Source organism: Crocuta crocuta, unplaced genomic scaffold (assembly GCF_008692635.1).
Source record: "Crocuta crocuta isolate KB4526 unplaced genomic scaffold, BGI_CrCroc_1.0 scaffold134, whole genome shotgun sequence".
Taxonomy (NCBI): Eukaryota; Metazoa; Chordata; class Mammalia; order Carnivora; family Hyaenidae; genus Crocuta; species Crocuta crocuta.
The window spans coordinates 564073-575049 of record NW_027530183.1 but is presented as its reverse complement, the minus strand read 5'-3'; the positions used below and the strand labels follow the sequence as shown (position 1 = coordinate 575049).

Sequence of the window (10977 nt, the reverse complement as noted above, 5' to 3'; positions counted from 1 at the left end):
TAGCTTTTGCGTTAAAAATTTAGCATTCCTCATCCATCTTGGCTAGCAAAAGTCTAGCTGCCTAAGCATGGATTAAGATGAATCATCTGAGTTGTGCTTACTGTATTTTCGAAGTGTAGTTGCCTGAAAAGATGGACCCCTCTTTGAACTTTCCCGAGTCCAAACGGTGACAAGGTAAATTAGAAGTACGGCTAAGGTGCACTTGGGTGGCTCAATCCGTTAAGCCTGTGACTTCCGCTGAAGTCATGAGCTCACAGATTGTGGATTCCTGAGTTCGACCCCAGGGCTTAGGGCTCTGTGCTCACAGCTCAGAGCCTGGAGCCTGCTTCGGATTCTGTCTTCCTCTCTCTCTGTCCCTCCCCCACTCACATTCTCTCTCAGAAATAAACATTAAAAATTAAAAACAAATAAAAATAAGAAGTATGGTTAAAAGGTCACAGGAAAAGAAAATGAAAAGAAGCTAGAGGTATGGGGTCAGGGACAGTCTTAAAATGAATTCCAGAAGAGGGCTAACTGGTCGATCCTGTAGAAGGGAGGGAAGAGACCTACATGCCCTGGGTGTGGCTCAACCTCGGGCCCACAGTGCGCCCACCCTCCCCTGCGCTCTAATCCACCCGACCATCCACGCCCGCCCCCAGCTATCTACCCAGAGCAGGCGCCTGTGCACACCCGGGAACAGTCTCCTGACTGGAGCCAGCCACCCGAGGGGGTGTTCTCCGCGTGCGTGAATTCACCACCCACCAGGCACCCGCACCTGTTAACCCCTTACCACCTGTTGACTTGACTTGCCTTCCCTGCATTTCCATCTAATCATGTGCCAAACGTAGCTCGCTTACTTCACCGAGAGGACTGAGGGGGCGGACTGGGGGATTTAAGGTAACAGAGAAATAAAAGTTGGCACCTCACGCTCCATCGAGCATCCTCGCGTCTCCCACGGGAAAAAGCGTATCCCAGAGAAGCAGCCCAACCTCTCAGTCTTTGGGGACAAGAAGAGCAGAATGTCGGAAGCGAGAGGTCAACTTACTTTCGTCAAGCTCACTGTAGACACTTGACACAGAGGGTCCTCCTTGCCGCACCAACTCCCCACCCCCTCCCGGTCCACGACTCCTCTCCTCCCCGTTTCCCTAGCATTTCCAAAGCTGCCCCTTCCAATCCATTGATCCTTACCTGAATCCCTCTGATCCTCAGCACTACAACTCCTCTCCACCCGCCCCTAAGAACAAATTGTTAACAATTCCCCAATGTTATTTAAACGGAAGGGGGAGGAGAAGAGGCGCACGGAAAGGGAGGAGGCGGCCCCAGGACGCGGACGGTCCCCAGAGGAGGCTGCGGTCAGCACCCCCTGGTGATGAAAGGCTAGGGGCGGGGGAGGCGAGCCCGCGAACCTGTCGTCGAATTGCCACTCCCCGTCCCCCGCACAATTGGATCCGAGAGAAAGAGACGGAGGTCGGAAGGGGAGGGAGGGAGCGCGCGAAGGATGCTCAGGGCCGGCTGGGTCCGGGGATCTGCTCTACCGCCGGCACGCACCTCGCCCCGCGTCTCCGCGCTGGGTCTCTCGCCCTTTCGCTCGGGTCCCCTCTCGTCGTCGCGGTCTTCCTGCTCTTCCTTTCTCTCCTCCTCCCTCCCCTCCGCTCACCGCCCCCGCTGCTGATTTGTCAGCGCCTCTCCCCGCCCTTCTCCCGGCGCTCGCCGCTCTCCCGGCCGCGTGCACCTCGCTCCACTCGGATGGGGATGGGGGCGGGGGGAGGCTGCGCCTCACACTCCAGCCGCGAGCCCGGGCCTGGGGGCGGGAGGTGCGGGGTCCGGCGCTTCACCTCAAGTTCAAGATCAAGGGACTCTTGTGGCGACCGGGAGCTGTCAGGCTGAGGTTTCTCCCTCTTGCCCTCCCCCCTCCTCCGCTGCCTCCGCCTTTCCCGCCGGCTCCTCACTGGACCCCCTGGGGGAGCCAGCCTGGGGGAGCGGAGGTCGGAGAGATCGACCACCAAAGACAGAGCCATCTCTTGGGAGGCTCCTGAAGGAGGCAAGCCGCTCGCGAAGGATGCTCTTACCAGCACTACCAGGAAGAGCACGTTTCCCTCGCATCGCTGTAATGTTTTATTAACTAACGGCTGTAGGACACAGTGTTTAAGATGCTTTTGTTCAAACATCCTTCAGATCTTCCCTTGCTCTTAACCTCAGGTGATGAGGGTCCCGCGGATGGAGAGGAAACTAGTAAGGAAGAGTTACAGGTTGAGGCAGGAGGAGCCTCTTCAAATCCTCTTTCCACCCCACTATCACCATTTTCTTGTCCACCAATCCGCGGCTGCCAGACGCCGATTTCTTTCCCCCCATCAGTGGAATACGGAATAAATATTCCCCAGACGTCGATACCAAGCGGTCCTAAGGTTTTTCGTTCTCGAAATGGAATTTACTCTCCACCCTCGAGTGCTTGATGGAGGAGACAAATTCAGCGTGGTTTATTCTCCCGAACCATCACATTCAATTTCTTCGTCCCTTCTGCACCCGACTCACCTTTCTGATGTGATTCGCATTGCCCTCGGAGCTAACACCCCGCATACCCCATCCCGCACACAGACGCGCATATGTACGCGCGGGCTTGACAATTTTTGCATTGCTTAACATATTTTCACGTCTTTCAGAGCCGGAGGGAAAACAGCTGTTCCTGGATCACACCAGAATGGAGAACCAAGCTCCTCCCTCTAACAGAATCCATTTGCTGTTTTTGCCTGAATTGAGAGGATGATTTTAGCACTGAAGGGGGTGGGGGTGGGGGGGCACAAACACACAAGTCTTAGCTGTATGTTTTTTCTTCTTGTTGTTGTTTGTTTTATTTTATCTGAAATTTGAGTAAAATGCAATTAAATCTACAAACAACCCCTTGAAACCAAAAGAAACAGGAAGCAAATTATATGTGTAATTTGTTGACGTGAAAATGTGTTGAGCAATGCAAAAATTGTCAAGCCCGCGCATATGTTATATATGTATATTACAAGTCCTTGCATTATTGGTCTGCCTTTTTAAAAAACAGCCTTTCCAAACAGTCATATTTTGTTTCCTTGGGATCGCAAGGAAACTTAAAGAGCTGGTTTCCAGTCTGGCTTTGAGACTTTAAACAAGTTATGTCCTCTGTTCACAGTTTTCTTTTGTAAGTGAGATGAATACAGATGACCCCCTCTCTTTTCAACTTTTTATCATGGAAAATGTTTAAACATAAACAAAAGCAGAGAGAATAAAAGACTCCCATGTGAATATCACCCAACTGCCACCATTTTTCAATGCATGGCTAGTCATGTTTCGTCTACATGCTCAACCACTTTCCATTTTTTATCATCACCCCTCATCTTTTACTAAATCCCAAGAATTACATATATCCTTTTATCTGTAAATATTTCAGCCTGTATACATAAAACATAAGAACTATTTTTAAATAACCACAATAACACTTACATGGGCTTTTAAACAAATTCTATTATAATTTACATACAGTGAAATCATCAGATCTTAAGTGTTGTTTTAAATTAGATGTGAAAAACATATGCATCAGTGTAATCCCCACTATTTTGACAGAACATTTTCATCACCCCAGAAAATTCCCTTTTGCTCTTTTTAGTTGTACATATTTTAGAATTGCACAAAAAAAGAATCATATCATATGAAATTTTCCCCTTCTTTCACTCAACATATTTGTGAAGTTTATTCATGCTGCATGTATAAGTAGTTTGTTTCCTTTTATTACTTTTTTATTATTGCATTAATGTTTTTCACTGTGACCTACCACTGCAAGTTACCTTGGTAGACCATTATGACAATTATTTAATATATGATATGATATGCTTATAATTGAAAAGGAACCTCCTTGGAACCTAAAGTTTTAAGTCAAAGGGGTATATTCTTAGGTCCCATAGCAGACTAATGAGAGAATTATTTTGGAGTGGTTGTTGAATTTTTGTGCTTCTTTTAGCACAGCATGATACTGTAGCACCTTTATATGATACTTTATGCTTCACAAAAGACTAATGTACTGTATCATTTTATCACAACAAGTGGTAAATTAAGTTTTATTATGTAAGTTTTATAGTCAGGAAATCTGAAGCTCAAAGTATTTTGGTAAAAGGCTGAAATTGCCTAGCTGTTAAGTGGCAGAGCTAAGATAATCTATCAGGAACTGTTCCAAAGGGTGCAATAGTCTCCTGAGTTAACAGTTACTCTATAACTCTGCAGATTGGGTGTGGTATAGGGTGAGAGAAAAAAGGTGGGATGCAGTTCTGTTAGAAATAAGCTTTGGACTTGGATTTGACCATAGAAATCAAGAAGAACTTAAGCTATTATAAAACAAAGCATTCGTATTTAAAATTTTGCCTTTTCTACATTGGTAATTCTTTGTAGGGGAAAATGACTTAAAAAGGAAAGAAGGAAGGAAGGAAGGAAGGAAGGAAGGAAGGAAGGAAGGAAGAGAAAGAAAGAAAGAAAGAAAGAAAGAAAGAAAGAAAGAAAGAAAGAAAGGAAGGAAGGAAGAAAGAAGGAAGGAGGGAGGGAGAAAAGAAAGAGAGAAGAAGGAAGGAAGAAGGAAAGAAAGAAAGAAAAGAAAGAAAACTGTAAACCAATTTTTGTCATTTAGAATTATAGTTATAGTTCTGTATTCTACTCTTTTCTCCCTTCAAAGTGCCTTGAACATAGTAAGCATTCAATAAACTTTTAATTTCTGGTGGTGATATCAATAGTGACATTACTTATGTTCTACTTATAGTATCTTAGCTTTGTATTCTTAAGGAAATTGAATTATTCAAGGACAAAGGAAACTAGAGTTACTAAAGATATTATTTTTCTTTTCATCATTGGTTGACAGCATAGTATTAAGTAAGTTTTTAACTGTATAAATATAACTTTAAATTTTAAACTTGAGAAAAAAATTTGACTCATTGAATGGCCTATAGTTCATAAAGAATATGGAAGAATAACCTATTGGGAGACATTACTGATGTGCACATTTTCTTAATAACTACTACCTATATATTTGATTGTCTCTTTCATAAATGAAATCTACATATTTTGCTACTCTTTAATAGGATTTGTCGGAGGCCGTCTCCGACAGGTCCAGGGGTCCCTGAAGGATGGACGGTGTTGGCGAGAGAGTGAGAGAGCCCCGAGATCCTTTCTGATCACCAGGCAGGTATCTCTGTCCTGTCGGTTTTGGTGTCTTTATTTATAGGTTATGACATCAGAAAAAGGAATTTTTACAATGGATAACTCTTTGTGATAAGATGCTTTGGAAATTGTACAGAAGCAGGTTTTACAGAAATATTCTTGCAGAACTATTCCAATTATAGTGAGGTTAAGTAAATCTTATAACTAAAGAATTAACAGGGTATTCTTAGTAAAAGACAGGATACATATTTGTTCTAAGTTAATAACGCTAAGGTTAGGTCATAGGCTAAGTGTATAGATGGGCTAAAAGTCATTCCGTCTGGCTCTCAAGAGGACCAGTGTTTTTGAGCTGGTGAATGAGTTGTTTGTGGAAACCTATTTGATGCTGAATGTGTAAACACCATAGAGGCCCTAAATGTGTCAGCCTTTTGTTTGTGGGTAATGTTTTAGCTACTCTTATCTATCCTCATCCTAGCCACCTGTAAGGGAGGATGTTTGCAGAAAGTAGGCCTTGGGGAAGGGACTGCCATACATCACCAATTAGCAAAGATATATGTAGTAACTATGTTCTGCCCTTATCTGTACCTTAACACTAAATTAGGCTCTTTGTCTCGGGGCCAGGCTCAATTGTAACTCTTGTGTTCTTAACCCCCTTTATTATCTAATTCTTGGGTCTGCAAGGCCCATAGGAAGAGCCTTTTGACAATCATCCACAGAGCTTTCATCTAAAATCTCTTTTGTAAAGGCAGAATATGCTTTTCCTTATGAGGTATCTGTGTTCAGAATATGGGTCTGATATGGAATATTGTGAGGCCTGGTCAATACCAGCAGGCTCATTTCCAACATGAGCCAGTAGTAGCAGATGGAGATACCAGTTTTCGTTTCTCATGGCTGGAGCTGCAAACACTGCCATTTCCTTGCTGTGACTGTCATCCAGAGAGGCCGGTGCGGCTCCTGACAAGGATTGTTTTATCTGAGGTTAACACAGTAATTTAGGTAGAAATTAACATTGTATGAGATGCATGGTTAACCTAGACTCTCTTTGTCTTCCCCTTACAACAACTAATTTTCTAGGTGTACCATGTGGTGAGGTTGTTCTGCAAAATGGAACAACATGATAAATAAGGAAGCTTCTCATGACCAAGTATTAAAGAGTGAATAAGAATGGATTTAATGTGTTTTAAGTGAAGAAAATACAATCTTTACTATCTTTGTACACAAGGGGCAACGTAATGTTGATTCTTGGGTCATCTGTATCTTATTCTCTATCTGTACCTTTTTCTCATCTTCTGTAGATGTGTGAAATGCATCTTCATAGGCTTCTCTTGTAATTTCGTAGTGAACACAGGAGGCAAAGCCTAATGGATACAGTTGGGATAATACTGTGTAGGATTTTTAAAAGGGGTTGAGCTAGAGACAGGGCCATAGAGTTACTCCAAAAGGATAGGAAGAACAATGAAGAGGGAGCATAGTGTCCAAAGAAGATTCTCTAATTTGATCCCATCAACAACTTCATGCTGTTTCTACAATACCGTAGGCAGCAAAATATGATGGACATTTATTCCAGCATGGTGTAATTTATCACATCTACTAATATTGTAGTATATCATCAAAAATGTAGAATGACTATAAATTGCGACCATGAGAGAGTGCCGTGTGAAATAGGTAAAATTCAATGGCGTATCATTTTGAATATCCCTGTGGTTTTTGTGGTGCCAAGACTATGAAGATATGTGCAATTCTAAGACAAAGACTTTGAAGCCAGATAGGTAAAATATTTAAACACTTTAGGACTTAAAAAGTTCCAATGCTTTAGAAAAAAACATATTTATGAGCTCAAGAAATGCACTAAGTCCTAGTGAGCCTGGTAGATTTCTGAGAATAGGAGTACCAGGTACAAGTTAAACACAGGGACTCACCAAGTTTCGACCACTTAGTAGCAGTGGTCTGAGACACTGAGGTAACACTACGGTTACCTAGTCCTCTCCTGTAGGGTGCCTTTGGAAACTTTGTCACTACACCAGTTTCAACATTATTCTCAGCCCTCCCCAACCTCCTGTTCCACACACAACATACCTGAGATATCTAATGCCTCCCTATCAATAACTTTGGTTTACTATGGCAAATAAAACATTCCCAGCCAGATAGAGAGGTTGTGGGAAATTGGGATGAGGGGTAGGCAAGGAGTATTAACAGGAATCATTAATTTAAAATCTACCAGTGTCTCTTTTCTCTCTTTAGTGTATGGATTACAAGAACAACATCATTCATAGAATTTGCTTCAGTATCCTGAAGAAATAATAGTGATAGCAATAGAATTAACATTTACTATCTTTAATCAGCAGTTCTGCATTCTTGAAACCAGATTTCTTTAAAGGGGTGGTGGCAGAACTCTGTATGAATTATGTTGATTTGCCATGGGAGAGAAATAAAATGACACAACAAATGGTTTCCAAATTTGCCAGACTCATCAAGACAGAAGCTCTGAAAAGCTTCAGAATGAATATCCAATTCAGAGATAAACTCAGTCTCTAATGTTCCAGGTGAGTGAAGAATGGACAGACTGATATGGCAGTGACAGATCTACTTCCACTTTTCAGGAGCATTTGAGTTCAGCAGGGGAAAAATAAATGGATGAAAAGAAATATTTCAGGAGAAATTGTAATGTCTTGTGTAGCGTTTTTGAATTGAAGTTATATGCTTTGTAAACAGAAATCACAGCAAATTAATAAAATGAGCATGTTTTTCATATAACATCAAAATTATGCGGGCATCTGATTTATTTCCCTCTGTAGGTAATTTGATTGTAGATAATAGTAAGTGGTATGTAAGAAATTTTCTTGGGGTGCCTGGGTGGCTCAGTCATTTAAGCGCCCAACTCTTGATTTTGGCTCAGGTCGTGATCTCAAGGTTTGTGAGTTCAAGCTCAGCTCCACACTGACAGCAGGACACCTCTCTCTCTCTCTTTCTCTTTCAAAATAAATAAATAAACTTAAAAAAACAGAAATTTTCTTCAACTGTATATGAAAAGCATGTCATTAATGTTTTGAAAGCTTACTATTCCAACTAAAATTGGAAATTTACATTATTAAAAAATTAAGAAAGGGAAATTATTCAAAGAAGAAATTATTTAATGGGTACTTGATAAACAGTTTAGCATTAAAATATAATGACACCTATAAATACATATTCGTAACACCATTTTGATTAAAAAAATTATATTGTATCATGTATATAATCAATCTTTTTAAAATTAATTTTTATTTTTAATTTTTATAAATATCACTTGAATTCTGTTTCTCTTCTATTATCTTCACAAGAATGGGACAACAGTTTGTCTATATTTTCAGCCTAATGATTGTTTTTATATATTTATGTATTACGAATGAGTTCCTCTTAAATCAACTTTTCTGTGGTAAGCAATGATTGTTCATTAAGTCCATTTTGATTTAAATTCTCTTTGATGAGCACTGGGTGTTGTATGTAAGCGATGAACCACTGAACCACAGGGATCTAACCCAAGAACCAAGACCACACTTTATACACGGTATATTAGCCTATTTGACAATGAATCATATCTAAAAAATAAATTTTCTTTAATTTTCCCCATTAAACCATTATATTCAAAGCTGTTTTTTTGTTTTTGTTTTTGTAGATCAGGATAGGAAGAAACTCTGAGTAATCAGATTATCACAAAGAAGGATTTTTTTTATAGCAGTGGATATTAAACATTTAAGAATGGTTAAAAAATAAAGTGCATTTTTATTTAACATTATCAAAATTTAAAGTGCAGAAATTAATATGCTTAAATATGTAAATCTTCAATTCCTACAGGAAATCTAACTAGAGGTATGTCTTCAAGTTCATATATAACAAAGAAAAATAACACCCAAACATCTTTACACAATCACCAAAAAGAAAACCTAATTCACATAAAAAAAAATCTCACTGATGTTACTCAAATGTGTGCAGCTGATTTTCAAGCAAGGAAGTAGCATACGTCTATGTGATAATTAAAATACAGATAAAAGATTATAATAGACAAATATACACCTATGTAGATGTTATGTGCAGTAAAGAAAGAATAGCAGTGAAACGATTTGCCAAGTAGTAAAAGCAACCCATGTTTAATGGCTTAGTTTATTTCTCTATGTGTATAACAACAAGCAATTAAATGAGAATTCAATCTCCTTAATCATCATGGATTATGGTCTTAACTTGGAGGGAATATTTAAATGATTAAAATAACACCCTCACACATGTTAAAAATCAAAGTGGATTTCCATGATAGGACTGACTGAAAAGATATATAAATATAAGTTTGTGTTGTTACACAAATAGTACAAGCTCATTAGAAATAAATGCCTACAAGAAAAAGGATAAAGTATCATTGTGTCCAGCAATATGAGATAATCTGTTGACTCACCTGCTAAGAATTACCTTTTCTAAAAGATCATTAAAAAATATGTACCAAAAGCAATGTCTGTATATTTGAGCAATTTCACTTCTAGAGATCTGTCCTAAGAAATAATGTCATATACTCAAAGAAGGTTATTTGTGCTGTTTACTACAATTGTAAGAACATTCCTGCATTTTCCATAAAGTTAGCAATGTAATTTTCCAAGTTTCTGATTAGGTATCTTGCTAAGACCCCTTAGTCTTCATGCGATATGTGACATAACTAGTAAACAATAAAGCCTGTTGTCGCCATATTTTCTTCTTAAGTGGCACACAATGCACACAATGCAGCTCCAGATATTTACAGTTGACTTTTTCTTCCACTTGCCCTCTGCTGTTTAAGAGGGAATGGTTCGCTATATTTATTTAATAAACTTGTGAAAACGGAGAGCTAACATATGTAAATAACTACCATGATGGTGTGTGAAATAGCTAATTCTACCTAACTTATAAAGCATACTTTAGTGGAAAAAAGGGGGATAATCATTTTACTGTTCATCTCCTGAGACAAATGCCACATATGATTAAATAATGCTTATGGAAGTAAAGGATAGACTTAGTTCTGGACATGAAAGAGCTACTAATTAGATGAAAAGGAAGTGAGGATGAAGACACTTTCCCAGTGAGGCAAAAAAGTACGAAAACAAATGTCAAGCATCAAAATGAATCTACCTAGAAGCAAAAGAGAAGTGGTCCAAGTGCATCTTGTATTTATTACAAATTTCTCAGAATAACTTGTTTAAAACCATTCAATTTAATTGTCTATAAAATTAAAACTCCTTAAGAAATTATAGACATCATGGGGCACCTGGATGGCTCAGTCAGCTGAGCATTGGATTCTTAGTCTTAGCTCAGGTCATGATCTCACAGTTTGTGGATTTGAGCCTGAATTGGCCTGTATGGGCTCTGTGATGACAGGGCCAAGCCTACTTAAGATTCTGTCTCTCCCTCTCTCTGCTCCTCGCTTGTGGGCACACTCTCTCTCTCTTTCTCTCTCAATCTCAAAATAAATAAATAAAAATAAATAAAATAAATAAATAATAAAAAAATAAATAACTTAAAAAAAGGAAATGATTGGTATCAGGAAGTGAAGCAGGAGTTCAGCCATTTGCCATATACAGCGCACATGACTGGATTTTAAACTAGAAATCTAAGTAAGGGTGAAAATTTGGAACACTTTAGAAAAGCCAAAGATTACATCAGAGATGAAAAGATTTGAAAACATTGAACATTCTTCTGTCTAAAACAATTCTGTTCCCATCCTACCAGTAAAGCCAACTCTGTTAGAATAATTTCCAAAAACAAAACAAAAAAAAACATCTATCAGAGTGTATCAGCACTGGCAGGTGCATCTTGGGACTCATCAATTCTAAT

The 10977-nt window shown here is 39.6% G+C and overlaps 1 protein-coding gene across 4 annotated transcripts in view; it reads right to left on the bottom strand.

Moving 5' to 3' along the window:
• Positions 1-2590, bottom strand: part of SNCA (synuclein alpha) — a 155484-nt gene extending 152894 nt beyond the window's left edge. Inside the window, exon 1 of one of the 4 annotated variants that reach the window (XM_077765104.1) lies at positions 2512-2590. The gene's annotated coding sequence lies outside the window, so the exon portion shown is untranslated. The other 3 variants (XM_077765101.1, XM_077765102.1, XM_077765103.1) reach the window with 3 other exon arrangements.
• Positions 2591-10977: the final 8387 nt, after the last annotated feature.